This window comes from Cervus canadensis, chromosome 1 (genome assembly GCF_019320065.1).
Source record: "Cervus canadensis isolate Bull #8, Minnesota chromosome 1, ASM1932006v1, whole genome shotgun sequence".
Taxonomy (NCBI): domain Eukaryota; kingdom Metazoa; phylum Chordata; class Mammalia; order Artiodactyla; family Cervidae; genus Cervus; species Cervus canadensis.
In genome coordinates this window covers 117,318,870-117,332,738 of record NC_057386.1, presented here as the reverse complement: position 1 = coordinate 117,332,738, position 13,869 = coordinate 117,318,870, and positions in this window count along the sequence as shown.

The following is a 13,869-nucleotide window of genomic DNA, read 5'->3' as shown; positions in this document are numbered from 1 at the left end:
TGTGCTCAGTCGTGTCCGACTCTTTGTGACCCCATGGACTGTAGCCCGCCAGGCTGCTCTGTCCATGGGATTTCCCAGGCAAGAATACTGGAGTGGGTTGCCATTTCCTCCTCCAGGGGATCTTCCCGACCCAGGGATTGAACCCGGGTCTCCTACACCTCCTGCACTGCAGGCAGATTCTTTACCCGCTGAGCCATTGAGTGTGTGAATTATATTTCAACAAAGTTGTTAGAAAAAAAATCACTTGCCTGTTACAAACCTTTCTCTTAGCTCTGTGTCTATCCATCAAAATGAAATTTACTCTTTTCTCCTGTAGCACCTTTTTTTTTTTTTTAAAAAATCATTATTGTTAGTATTACTATCGTCTAGAAATTATTAAGTACTTTCCACATACCAGCACTGTACTAAGCACTTTTCAGGGATCTTCCCATTTCATACTTCCAGCAATTCTTCAAGGTAGGAACTCTTATATTTTTATTTTACTGACCAGGAAAAAGTCTTAGAAAAGTTTAGTAATTTGTCCAAAGTCACATAGTAAATGGGAAAAGTAATAGCTAAGATTTATTGAGCTGCCCCGGTGGCTCAGACAGATAAAGAATCTGCCTGCAATGCGGGAGACTCGGGTTTGATTCCTGGGTTGGGAAGATCCCCTGGAGAAGGGAATGGCAACCCACTCCAGTATTCTTGCCTGGGAAAATCCATGGACAGAGGCGCCTGGTGGGCTACAGTCCATGGGGGTCCCGAAGATTTATTGAGCAATTAGTATGTTCAAGGCTGAGTGACTGAGCATACACACGCACAGACACTTTGCTCACAAAACTCATTCAGTCCCCACAACAGTTTTGTTAGGTAGGTTCCTATTTTACCCTTCTGGAAACAGAAGCATCAAGAGGTAAACTTGCTAATAAAGATCAGAACGGTAGCAAGTTTGATGCCGGAATCTCCACCATAAACCACTATATTACATAATCTGCCTATTTCATGCATAACAAAGTGTTTGTTATTTCAGAAGTTCTGGACTCTTAGGCTGGTAAGAGAGCTACTTAAGGGCAGGGTATCTGTGCCAAGCTGCTTTGCAATCTTGTGCACCATCTCCATCCTCAGGACCATACCTTAGACTAGGTGTTCAGTAAGCCCCTGCCTAGAACTCCACTGTGCTAGTGCTGGAGGATGCGACAACGAATGAGACAGGCAGCTCTCCCAGCCCTTGCAGAGCTAACAATCTAGAGTCAAATACAAGAGATAAAACTACCACTATAAAACTGCAACTTTTTAAGCAAGTCGTTTTAATCACTGCAATAATCCAATAAGTAGGTCCTGTTAACACGCCTGTTTTACAGATGAAGAAACTGAGACTCAGATACCAGAAATGACATGCCCAACGTCACACGGCTAGCAAGGGTGTGGGGCCAATCTAAACCCAACTCAACCCAACTCAAACATTAGGCTACATTCTGTCTCCATTTTTTCCTCTCTGACTTTTCCCCCTTGCCCTGGCAGGGAGAGAATTAAATAAACTATTCCGCTTGCCCAGCTGAGAACACCCACAGTCTGTCCAGACCTGCTGACTCTCCCACTTTCTCACTGTCGCTTCCAATGACAGCCAGAGTCAGTTTGATGTGTTGGTGAAAGGCGGATGCTTTGGGGAGTTTCACGGTTTCAGCATCTGAAGTCGCCTCTCTGTTGTAATTAACAATTTGATTTAGTATGGTCAGTTAATAATTCCACAATTCTGGGGCTGAAGACAACGATGCTAAGAGCCTGGCTCCTTTGTTTATTTTTTATTTTTTTAAGTGTTTATTTTGGGAAACTGAAACCGCAGACCTGAAGCACAGAAACCGCAGGTCTGTGGGGGAAGGGATGCCAGTCTGTTGGCAGGGGCTTCCGGTTACAGTCAGGCAAGGCATAAAGATGAGGGGCTGCCTAGAAGAGAGGGTCCCATCTGTGAGCACTGTTTGGGGAATAAGTTGCTCTTTCCCTAGACACCAGGTTTTCAGGTATCCCAGGGAAATCATTTCTGGAGTCAGTGAATATAGTAGAAAAAGCATTAGACAGGAAGTCAGGAGCTTGGGGCTCCATCTCTGACCTTGAAGCAGGCTCTTCCCCTGTCTGAGCCCTAGTTTATTCATCAGCAGAATGGAAGGTGGCCAGATTATTTCAGACATGGGAAATTGGTTTCAGTTTTTCTATTGATTAGTAGTGGCTGGGGCAGGGCAAGGATAGAAAGCTGTGATTGATTAGCGATGTCTGACATGGATACAGGTAATGAAGGAATATAGAAGAAGTGCCATGTATTTGCCTTCCCAGGACCATCCCTATGTCTTTTCCAGTTTTGGTCTTCTTGGGACTTTAGAACAAGCAGGGCAAGAATCAAGAGCCATGCAGCCATCTCCAGAGGTCAGGAAGTCAAGGGAGGTAGTTGCAAAGTGAGAATTTTATTAATAATGATAATGGGTGTGTGTGTGTTAGTCTGACTCTTTGAGACCCCACGGACTGTAGGCCTCCAGGCTCCTCTGTCCATAGAATTCTCCAGGCAAGAATACTGGAGTGGGTAGCCATTCCCTTTGCCAGGAATAATAATAATACTTGATTCCACACGTGGAGGAAAAGATTTGAAAAGATTTATACCAAACATAAACCATTAACATCAAACAGGGGTGGGGGCCCACATTGTATGTTAGTATGCTTTTCCTGTCAGCGCGTGTTGAAATGCTTCAGTCGTGTCTGACTCTTTGCAACCCTGTGGCCCATAGCCCTCCATGTTCCTCTGTCCAGGGGATTCTCCAGGCAAAAATACTGGAGTGGGTTGCCATTTCTTCCTCCAGGGGATCTTCCTGACCCAGGGATCGAATCCACATCTCCTGTGCCTCCTGTATTGGCAGGCAGGTTTTTTTTACCACCAGCACCACCTGGGAAGTTTGTGGGTATGGATTCATCTTAACAATAAGAAAAAACACAGTAAATATAATTGATGAGACTATTGAAAGACTTTTTCAAGAATGGTCATAGGAGCATTATTCATAATAGTCAGAAATTGGAAGCCATTCAAATGTCCATTAATAGGAGAATGAATAAACTACCGTGTGATCTATTCATACAATGGAATACTACACAAAAATAAGAAGGGGTGAATAAAGGATACATGGATGAATTTCAAAAACATTATGTTGAGCAAAAGAAGTTGAACCCTTAAAAATATGTACTACGTGATTCCATTTATATGAAGTTCTGGAACAAAACTTCTGAATCCATAGGGAGAGGAGTTGGTATAGTGTTTGTCTGGGGGGAGGGGAGAAGGGAGCAGATATTGCCTGGAAAGCAAGGAAGAATTTTCTGGAGGATGAAAATGTTCTATACCAGATACCAGCACTGTCCAATAGAATTAAGATGCAACCCAGAGCTGTCAATTGTTAAGATATCTTTACATTAGTTGATATCCGATGTATACTTTACAACACTTCTTAGGTTGGACCAGCCACATTTCAAGTGTCCAGTAGTCACATGTCGTGAGAGGTCACTTTAGTAGACCACACAGGTCTTCATCTTATTTACTATGGGTTGTAGTTAAATATAAAAATTCGTCAAGCCAGGCACTTAAAATACGTACATTTCACTTTATTTAAACTATAGCTCAATAAAAAAGAACATCATGCTTTACTAAAAAGGCAAAATTTTAAAAATAAATAAATAAAAGGAAGATAGGAAGAGACAGTGGGAAAAAGAGTAACCAGACAAAGAAAGAATGTGCTACTGGGACTTCCCTGGTTCATTGGCTAAGACTCCCAGTACAGACCCCCACCCTTGATCCCTGGTTGGGGAACTAGATCCTACATACCTCAACTAAGACTGCACGTGCTGGAGCTAAAAAAAAAAACCCCAAACCCCTGCATGCACAACTAAAGATCCTGAGTATTGCAACTAAGACCTGGCACAGCCAAATAAATATTTAAAAATTTATAAAAATTTAAAAATCATATTAGAAAAAAAAGAAAGAATGAGCTACATTCATAAATCTACTTAGTATCTTAGCAGAGAAATCTACCTGTACTCAGGACCCCCAAGAATGGGTCAGAAAACCACAAAAGATTAACTTTGGAGAAGCTTATCAAAAGCGTAGTTTTCAGTCTTCAGCTTCGTTCCTGCTCTTCTAGTGTGTTAGGTGTGTGTGTGCTCAGTCGTGTCCCACTGTTGCGACCCCACGGACCCTGCTAGGCTGCTCAGTCCATGGGATTATCCTGACAAGAATACTGGAGTGGATTGCCATTCCCTTCTCCAGGGGATCTTCCCAACCCAGGAATCGAACCCGAGTCTCCTGCATTGGCAGGCGAATTCTTTACCGCTAAGCCACTGGGCATGTAACTAATCACAGTACAGGTAGATATAGACAATTTTTCTGAACCCTTGACGCCTGGTCCGGATGATGCTAAGAACTTTCCTGCATGATCTTTCTTAATCCTCTCCACAGTCCTCTGAAGTTGGTTCTGCTCTGATACTCCAATTTTGCAAACCAGAAAACCCAGGCTCAGAGTAAACTAATAATCATAATAACAATAATAAAGAAAAAAAATAAAGAAGAAAGAAAACCCAGTCTTAGTAAGTTGTCCAAAGTTACTCAACTCAGAAGTGGTGAAGAGGGGATTTCTATGCAGGCCTCCTGGCTTCTGACCTGATATTCTTTTTTTTATTTAATTTAATTTTGGCAAAGGGTATCTTTGTTGTGTCATGTGGGATCTCTTGTTGCAGCTCAAGGGCTTCCTCCTTGTGGAGCATGGGTTCCACACCACTCGGCCTTAGTTGCTTCGCAGCATGTGGGATAGAACATGCATCCCTTACATTGCAAGGCAGATTCTTAACCACTGGACCACTAGGGAAGCCTCTGACTGGGTATTCTTAAACGCTCCCTCTAAACTGAAGCTTGAAAATGCTTTACTTACTTTCAAAAAAAACAAAATGAAAGAAAGAAAAGAAGAGAAAGAAATAAATGAGGAATGGTGGACTCAGGTTATGTCTATAAATAACGTCATGCTTGCTCCCTGACCTTCAGACGTGCTCTCCAGCGTGCTTTCCAGGAAGAGCTGGGGTTATATAGGGTTTCTGACTATCTTATCTGAATGCCCATGGAATTATGCATCATATGGGATTGTCATTCCATCAGGAGTGTCCAAATTTCAGAAAGGTTGAGAACAGTTGCCGTGAAGAGCCTCAGAAGCCTTCTTGCTTTACAGATGGAAAAACTTAGAGATCCAAAGAGAGAAGGATTGGGACATCCCCCATGGTTCAGTGGTTAAGGCTCTAAGCTCCCAATGCAGGGCACCTGGATTCCATCCCTGATCAGGGAACTGGATCCTGCATGCCACAGTGAAGATCCTGGGTGCCACAACTAAGACTCGGCACAGCCAAATTAAAACAAAACAAAACAAACAAACAAAAAAAACAAACAAAAACTTGCAAAGACTCTTGCCCAAGTACCCAGTGGTTCCATCTTTGTCTCTTCACTTCCCACTGAATAAATCCAGTGTGCATTTTCTACCAAGTCAGTTCCCTTGGAGAAATCTACACCTGAATGAGACTTGCTGCCAGTTCTTGAGGAGTTTATTACTGTTTTGTTGAGTTGTTAAGTTTTGTCTGCCCATAGACTGCAGCATGCCAGGCTTCCTTGTCCTTCACTATCTCACAGAGTTTCCTCAAACTCATGTCCTTTGAGTCGGTGATGCCATCCAACCATCTCATCCTCTGTCGCCCTCTTTTGCCTTCAGTCTTTCCCAGCAGCAGGGGCTTTTCCAGTGAGTCAGCTCATTGTATCAGATGGCCAAAGTATTGGAGCTTCAGCTTCAGCATCAGTCCTTCCAATGAATATTCAGGGTTGATTTCCTTTAGGATTGACTGCTTTGATCTCCTTGCAGTCCAAGGGACTCTTAAGAGCCTTCTCCAGCACCACAATTCAAAAGCATCAATTCTTTGGCACTTAGCCTTCTTTATGGTCCAGCTCTCACATGCATACATGACTACTTGAAAAACCATAGCTTAAGGAGTTTATACTCCAGTAAAGGGACAAATTACAGCATATTAAGTAAAGTAGGAGGATCATAAGACCTTAAGACAGCTTTGCAGGCTCAACAGAGGGAAGGTACAGCAGGTTGGAGAAGAAAGGAAGATTGGCATTTGAGCTGGATCAGAAAGCAGAAATAGAGGAGTGGGCACTCCCTGAATGAGAGGCAGTGGGCACTCGTGTTGACTGAACTGTGTATGCATTTCCTACATCCACTGCACATCACGGTGCTGGGTCTACATTAAGGCTCTAGCAGTGTTGGTAGACTGGATGCAGGATGGAACTCTCTCACCAGAAACAGAGAAAGATGTACTCATTCATTTATCCACTCATTCATTCAGCAAATGCTTACTACATGTCTGTTATGTTCCAACCATACTGCTAAATGTTTTACCTGGGATTTAAGTCAAATATCCCATCACCAGGCCCACCTCTCTTTATTGGACATAACAGAAAAACAATAATAATAAGAATAGGAGTGATAATTACCATTAGTCACAGCTTACAATATGCCAGGTGCTTTGCTAAGCAGTACGCATTAATTGATTCATATCATTTTCCCTCCCAAACTGAGGTAGGTGCATTTATCAACTTCACTTGGCAGAAGAGGAGACCCAGACACTGAGAGGATATATAACATCCCAAGGTCACATGGCAAAGAAATAGGGAGCTGGGATTTTCACACAAGTTGGTTCTCTTTAAAAAATATTTATTTGGCTGTGCCGGGTCCTAATTGTGGCAAGGGAGGATCTTCAATCTTCGTTGCAACATGCAGGATCTTTAGTTGCAGCATGTGGTATCTGGTTCCCTGACTTGGGATTGAACCCTAGCTCCTTGTATTGGGAGTGGAGTCTTAGCCACTGTACCATCAGGAAGTCCCCAGGCTGGTTCTAAGCCACTTTAGAATCCAATCACTTCTATGCATTGTCTCGTCCACCACCAGGTCCGGGCACCATGCCCTCAGTAAGATGTCTATAAAGCACACCTGGAAAAAAAAAAAAAAAAAAGCACACCTGGTATTCCAGGGGTTGCTCTGGCTCTCTGCCCCAGGCTGAAAACCCTCTAATAGCTTCCTGCAGCGATAGAATAAAATCCAAACACAGTGGCCCAGAAAACTCTAGATAAACTGGCATCTGTCTCCCTCTCCAGCTTCATCTCCCCCACATCCTACCTCCTCTCTTTTCTCTGATCAACTGACCTTTCAGAACCTGGAATCGCCAAACTCTTTCTCCACGGAGGACCTTGGAACCACGGTCCTGCAGCCAGGAGCATCTGTTTCCTGGAATGCCTGCCCTTTGCCCTCTTCTCTCAGCCTGCGGCCGCCTTGACTCAACCTGCAGCATCTTTGCCTGAGCCTGGACACCCATCCCCAGTCTGACCACGCTGCCTCCAGCCGGGAACATCCCTTCCCTCTGTGCCTGCTTCCTTTCTTTCCATCTTTCGAGTTTCCGGATAAATGTCACTTCCCCACGGGACTTCCCCACATCACTTCTCTGATCTTTTATTCCTTTGCCTTTCCCCCACTCCTTCGTAGCATCTGCCACAGTGAAGATTCACATGAACCTCTTGCTTGGTTAACGCCTGTGTATCCCTAGGTTGTAAGCTTCTTGAAAGCAAGGACTGTCTTTTCCTGTTCCCCATCATATGGCTGGCATGTAGTCGGCACTGTATAAATCTTGATAAAATGAACAAACGGGTAAATAGGGTGGTAGATACAGTATCCTCTTTAGGTGTCAAGTAGAAATAATAATCACCGCTGTGTTTCAAGCTCTTCTGGCAGGGCAAGCACTTGCCCGTGCTGTTTCATTTGCTCATTAGATAACGCTACGGTGCAAGTGCAATTATTATTATCTCCCTTGGACTGATGAGGACGCTGAGGTTCAGAGAAGTGTCACCGTCTGGCCAAGGTCACGTGGCTGGTAAGAGGAAGAACAGGCCACCCAGGCCTTTCTGCTCAAGACACCTATGTCTCACCCATCACACCACACTGCTCCTCAGAGTGTGGGCTGGCCCATTCCAGGATGGCCTCTCCCCCTTCCCTTCCCCATCCCTTCCTTCTGTTCCTCCAACCAGGGGTACCTGCCTTAAATTCTTTCGCTAGAAGTAGAGGATCAGAAGGTCTGTCAGGACTTGACTCCTTAAATATAGAAATAATGAACATTGTTGGTTTTTTTTTTTCATTATTTGGCTGTGCCAAGTCTTAGCTGCAGCATGTGGGATCTAGTCCCTTGACAGGGATTGAACCCAGGCCCACTGCCTTGGGAGCATGGAGTCTTTGCCCCGGGACCACCAGGGAAGTCCCATTAAGGTTTACTGAGACATCAGGTGCCAGGCCCTGTACTCATTTGTATCACAAACCACCCAGTGAAGTAAGTAGTGTATGTGTGTGTGTTCAGTTGCTAAGTAGTGTCCAACTCTGCAAACCCTGGCGTGTAGCCCGCCAGGCTCCTCTGTCCATGGGATTTTAAAGGCAAGAATACTGGAGTGGCTTGCCATTTCCTCCTCTAGGGGATCTTCCCGATCCAGGGATGGAACCCATATCTCCTGCCTTGTCAGGTGGGTTCTTTACCCCTTGAGCCATCTGGGAAGCCCATGAAATAAGTGAGGACTATGTTATCTGAGGGCTTCCCTTGAGGCTCAGCTGGTAAAGAATCTGCCCGCAATGCGGGAGACCTGGGTTTGATCCCTGGGTTGGGAAGATCCCCTGGAGAAGGGAAAGGCTATGCACTCCAGTATTCTGGCCTGGAGAATTCCATGAACTCTATAGTCCATGGGGTCGCAAAGAGTCAGACATGACTGAGTGACTTTCACTCACTCACTCACTCATGTTCTTTGAGGCTCGGAAAGCAAAGCTATTTGCCTGAGTTTACACAACTAGGAGATAGAGCAAGGGTTCAAACATCTGCCCCTCTGACACCAGACTTTGTAACCCGGAAGAGGGACATCAGATCCAACCTGGAGTGCTCAGCCTCCCACCATCCCACCAGCAGCCCCAGCCGTCCCTTGGGAAGGACAGCTGACTTTGCTCTGTCCTCAGGACCAGCAGGCTCCAGACAGGGACGAGAGCCCTGGGAACTCTCAAGATGTGATCCACCAAGAAAAGACCAGGCCTTCTACATTTTGTCCTATTCATCTTTTTTTTGGCAGCACTGAGAGGCTTGTGGGATCTTAGTTCCCTGAATAGGCATTAAACCCCTGGGCCCTTGGCAGTGAAACTGCAGAGTCCTAACCACTGGGCAGCCAGGGAATTCCCTATTTCATCTTTTAAAGTGATCCTTTGTACACATTTTATAACACAGATAATATAATTGTACACCTATATACTTTATAAATAAGTACATCTACAGGAACTTACTTGGTGGTCCAGTGGTGAAGACTCCACTGGAGGGGACAAGGGTTCGATCCCTAGTTGAGGAGCTAAGATCCTGCAAGCCTCTAGGCATGGCCAAAAAATAAAATAAGTACATCTACATATACTAGAGATATGGGCTCAAAGATGATTTCCTCTAGGATGTCTGATCATAAAAATTTGGAGATCATTGGTTAAGATAGCAAGGACAAGGATTGAAAACAATTATGATAGAATCTCTACAAGGAAAAGAATGAAGTTAGGTAGGTCCCTACCTCACACTACATTTAAAAACTTACTCAAAATAGATCAAAGACCTAACCCTATAAAACTCTCAGAAGGAAACATAGGAGTGAATCTTCATGACCATGGATTTGGCAATGGATTCTCAATTATGTCACCAAAAGCACAAACATAAAAGAAGAAATGGATAGACTTCATGAAAATTTTTGTACAGCAAAGGACACTATCAAGGTGAAAAGACAACTGACAATACGGGAGAAAATACTTGCAAATTATACATAAGGGTCTAGTCTCCAGAAGGGGCTTCCCTGGAGGCTTAGCAGTAAAGAATCTGCCTGCAGTATGGGAGCTTCAAGAGATTCAGGTTCAATCCCTGGGTCAGGAAGATCCCTGGAGAAGGAAATGGCAACTCACTTTTGCCATTTCACTTCTTGCCTGGAGAATGCCATGGACAGAGGAGCCTGGTGGGCTACAGTCTATGGGTTTGCAAAGAGTCAGACACGACCGAAGTGACTTAGCACACAGCACACTCTCCAGAATATACCATAAGAACTCTGTAGTTGTTTAGTTGCTCAGTTGTGTCCAACTCTTTGCAATACTATGGACTGTAGCCTGCCAGGCTTATCTGTCCATGGGATTTCCCAGGCAAGAATACTGGAGTGGATTGACATTTCCTTCTCCAGGGGATCTTCCCGACACAGAGATGGAATCCGAGTCTCCTGAATTGGCAGGCAGAGTCTTTACCACTGAGCCCCCAGAGGAGCCCACAGGACTCTTACAACTCAATGATAAAAGGATAAACAACCCAATTAAAAATGCACAGAAAACTAGAATAGATATTTCTGTAGAGAAGATACACAAATGGCCAATAGGCACATGAAGAGATGATCAACGTCATTAACCATCACAAACACAAATGCAAGTAAAAGCCACAGTGAGATATTACTTCATACCTACTAGAATGGCTACAGTAAAAAAAAAAAAATAAAAAAAAACTTAAGAAGGAAATTGCAAGTATTGGTAAGAATTCAGAGAAATCATAATCGCTCATGCACTGTGTTAAGTATATTAAATAGTGCAATGTTGTGAAAAACACTTTGGCATTGCTTCAAAAAGTATAGAATTACCATACGACCCAGCTCCTAGGTATGTACTCAAAAGAATTGAAAACAAGTATTCAAATGAAACTTGAAGACAGACTATAGAAGCACTATTCACAAATGCCAAAAGATGGAAACAACCCAAATGTTCATCAAGGAATGAATGGGTAAACAAATAGTGGTGTATCCATACCGGGGAATATAATTCAACCATGAAAAGGAATGACGCCCTGATACCTGCTACAACATGATGAACTTCAAAAACCTGGTGCGAAGTGAAAGAAGCCAGACCACAAGAGGCCACATAGTTTATGATTCCATTTCTATGAAATAGCCAGAGAAGGCAAATCCATAGAGACAGGAAGGAGGTTCGCAGTTGCTCGCAGCCAAGGGAGGGCGGAATGGAAATAACTGCTTAACAGGTACAGGGTTTGTCTTTGGAGGGATGAAAATACTTTGGAACTAGATAGAAGTGATGGTCACGCAACCCTGTGTATGTACCAAAGGCAGTAGAATTCTACACTTTAGATGGATAAGTCAACCTCAAAAAACAAAATTAAATGTTATAAAAGAAATACATGATCGTGGTAAGAAAATAATTTTTCCAACAGGATAGAATGGTCCTGAGGACTGTCCCTACTCTCCATCTCCACTCCCCAAAGGGAATAAAGAAAGTGTTAGTCGCTCAGTTGTGTCCGACTCTTTGCGACCCCATGGACTGTAGCTCGCCAGGTTTCTCTGTCCATGGGATTCTCCAGGCAAGAATACTGGAGTGGGTTGCCAAGCCCTCCTCCAGGGGATCTCCCTGACCCAGGGATCAAACCCAGGTCTCCTACACTGCAGGCAGATTTTTACCATCTGAGCCACCAGGGAAGCCCAAAAGTAGGGAATAAACACGGATACAATTGATTATGTATTTGTCTTAAATGTTTTCTGCCCATATAGCACTGTGCAGTAGGTGTATATGTGTGTCACTGTGTCTGTCCATATTTCCTTTTTCTCTTACACAAATGGGATTATGTTATGCTCAGTGTTGCCTTTTTTCTCTTGGCAATGTATCAGTGATCGTTCCATTTCAATACATCCTTCTTAATGGTTCCATTATATGAAAGTACTCTCCTGCCTCTCCATCCTCTGAGTCCCGAGTTGCAGCTTACCCGTGACTTTGACCTGGGTTGTTGCTTCTTCGCAGGCATTGTGACCAGCAGGTGCCTGGCCCCGTGGGCTTTGTGAAAATGACAGCTCCCTTCTCCCTCACTCTGCCCGACTCTAGGACCAGCCGAGGGTACTGAAGCCTAATGCTCGGGGCTCTAGAGTCTAGACTCCTCCTCTTACTAGCTGGGTGACCTCAGGCAAGTTCCCTAACCCTTCCGAGCCTCAGTTTCCTCGCGCGCCTCCGGGATCACAGCTCTCCGGGAGGATGCACGTCAAGTCCTGAGCCCAGCTCAGAGGCTGGCGTCACAGGAGCTTTCAGGAAGAGAAGGTGGGTTGAGCCCTGGGTCTGTGGCCACCTGCCTTTGGGTAGGGCTCTAATACGGGGTGCTGAGGCGGGAAGGTGAGGCCCGGCGGGGCGGCCCTGGGAACCCGGGAAGGAGGCGAGGCTGAAGTGGAGACGATTAGAACGAGAACAAACTGGCTCCTGAATAGAAGCTTTTATTCCTGCCGGAGAGGGCTTTGTTCCCCAAACACGTGACACACAAAAGCCTCTACTTGAATTCGGGAACCCTAATTGGTTCTCAGGTGGGGGAGGAGAGGGGTGTCCGGATTTAGGGATTCCTTAAAGGGACAAGGCCGGGGAGAGCTGGGCTCAGGGCGCGTTCTCATTGTCAGGGGGAAGGGATGGGTTGGGCGGGGGGCGAGGGGGTGGGGTGGGGGGAGAGCTGGACCAGTGGGGGCGGGGCAGCAGTTCAGAAGAGGAGGGGGAGGGGACAGGAGGGCAGATGGGCAGAAAGGAAGAAGCCTGAAGAAACTCACAGGGCCCCAGCCCCTGGCCCAGTGCCTGGGAAAACAGGCACAAGGGGAAGAAAAGGAAGGAAGGAATGAAGGGAGGGAGGGAGGAAGTGAGGGAGAGATGGAGGAAAAGAGGGCAGGAAGGAGGAAGGAAGTGAGAGAGGAGGAAAGGAGGAAAGGAAAGAAAAACACGCTTCTTACCAAGTTCCACAAGCCCTACCTGGTTACGTCCTTCCTCCCTCCCCAACCTCTGCCCATGACACCCCCCTCCATCCTCTCTCCCAGTGTTGCAGGCCCAGGACTGCTCCACCCTGCCCCAGGGTCTTTGCACTTGCTTTCCCTACAACCTGCCTCCTTCTCCAATCTTCCCACAGCTATCCTGAAGTTCAAGTATCACTTCATCAATAGACAGCTTCCCAGACGCACACCCCCACCACCACCACCGCCACGAATCTAGTCTTCAAAGTCCTTATCACTCACAGAAATTACTTGCTTATTGTCAGATTCCAACTCCAGGAGGGCAGAATGACAGGCTACGTTCGTCTTGTGCCCATCTCTGTCCCCCTTGGCACTCAGCACAGAGCTTAACACACATGGATGATCAAGACACCTGAAGCCGGCTGGCTGTCAAGTGGAGAAGGGGCACTGTCTGCTGTCACTTCCTGGACCCCAGAGCCATCGTTTTTAGGGGTCAGCTGGCCTCCTGCCTCCCTTCGAAACTTTGTAGCTGGGCGGCCTTGGGCAAGTCACTCTCTGCCTTTGTTTTCCTCTTCTTCAAACAGTACAAAACCCACTTTGCAGGGTGTATTTTGAGAGTTGAAGAGAGAATCTAGGCACTGAGCAAAGATTGGCTTATAAAGGGCACCTGATAAACCACAGGGCTTCCCTTATAGCTCAGTTGGTAAAGAATCCGCCTGCAATACAGGAGAACCCAGTTTGATTCCTGGGTCAGGAAGATCCACTGGAGAAGGAACAGGCTACCCAGTCCAGTATTCTTGGGTTTCTCTTGTGGCTCAGCTGGTAAAGAATCCACCTGCAACGCAGGAGACCCCAATTCGATTCCTGGGTCAGGAAGATCCACTGGAGAAGGGAAATTCCACCCACTCCAGTATTCTGGCCTGGAGAATTCCATGGACTGTCCATGGGGTCGCAAAGAGTCAGACACAACTGAGCGACTT